Source organism: Marmota marmota, unplaced genomic scaffold (assembly GCF_001458135.2).
Source record: "Marmota marmota marmota unplaced genomic scaffold, marMar, whole genome shotgun sequence".
NCBI lineage: Eukaryota > Metazoa > Chordata > Mammalia > Rodentia > Sciuridae > Marmota > Marmota marmota.
The window spans coordinates 13245298-13246779 of record NW_026000240.1 but is presented as its reverse complement, the minus strand read 5'-3'; positions in this window follow the sequence as shown (position 1 = coordinate 13246779).

The window sequence follows — 1482 nt, the reverse complement described above, 5'->3', positions numbered from 1 at the left end:
TATCTCTTTAGTGGAAGGAGTCTGACAACCTTTTTAGTGTGGTCCAGGCCAAATTCTAGTTTGTCACAGTGAGAATGAGAAATGCTTTCTGCATAAACTGAGCTGCAAGGGCAAGACTGGAACTGTTGTCAAGGATCCTAACCCTCCAAGTGTCCCTTCACTTTGTAGGCATTCTTGCCTCATATTTTACTAGGGTTAAGGTTGTGATTTTAGCTATTCAATCCCATTGGCAGGAAGGAAAATGGATTTGTTTCTGTTGTACTTCAGTTTTAAGAAAAAGTGCCCATTGTTTATTTCAAAATCAGGGATTCTTGGTACTCATAAACACAAGTATTTCCCCCCCAGATCTCTTTCCCTGAATTGTTGTTCTAAGAGTACTCTGCTGAGTGCAGATGCATTTATACTCTGAAGCAGATCTGGAGTCTGATGCAGCCAAAAGCAGCTATAACACTGAGGAACACTCTCGCAGCTGCAGAAACCGCAATAGGTAGAGGACTTTTGGGGTTTTATTGTTTTTTGGTGTTTAGGAGGATAGATTTTAATTACAGAAAATTCCAAACAATTGGACAAAAACTATCGGTTTCTTCACCATCCTAAAGAAAAAGTTATGGGGATGGAGTTGTGGCTCAGCGGTAGAGCGTTCGCCTAGCACATGCAAGGCCCCTGGGTTCGATACTCAGCACCATATATAAATAAAGAAAATAAAGGTATTGTGTCCAACTACAACTAAAAAAATAAATAAATATTTTTTAAAAAGTTATGATGAATTTTGGAATAGGAAAAAAATTTTTTAAGGTTGGGAACTTATATTGTCAAAATGACCAGGGTGTTGAAGTTCTAAAACCAGAACTCATTTTGTGCAAGAAATATATACTACTGTATAGTTTTGTTGTTTTTTCCTTTTAAATGAAGAAAAGCTTGGCTTGACAGTTGCGTACTATTCTTGGAGTAAATCTTAATGATCCTGCTCATTTGCAGTAAAGCTAGCGCTTACAGTTTCCAATTGTATTTAGTTTCTGGCTGGAATTTGAAAAAAATCAAAACCTAAATAAAGTGGGTGAAAGTTCCCTGGCCATTCAGGTGAATATGCAAAGCTTGACATGTAACTTCATTTCCCCAAGTTACTGGGTAGAAGTTGCTGGACATCTTAAAGGATTATTTTATAGTCTGAGGCTAAACAATAAATTCAGAAGAAAAATAAATAAATAAAGTTGTGTATAGGTGGCCCCTTAAGTTTCCATCAGGAAAGGGTGCTCTAAAATCTGGTCTCCATGTAGCCTTTGAACCTCCCCTGTTGTTTATATTGGAATAAACAACATAGAAGCTTCCTTTATCCCCAAGATGGTAAAATGCTGCTCAGCTTGCACTCCCCCACAGCTCTTTCTACCTTTGTCTGCCCCAATTCATGTTGAAGTGCTGCTCAGCATTAGGCCCAACTAAAATGCTTTCCTGTCAGTGGAACTCTGCATTAACCAGGAGTCC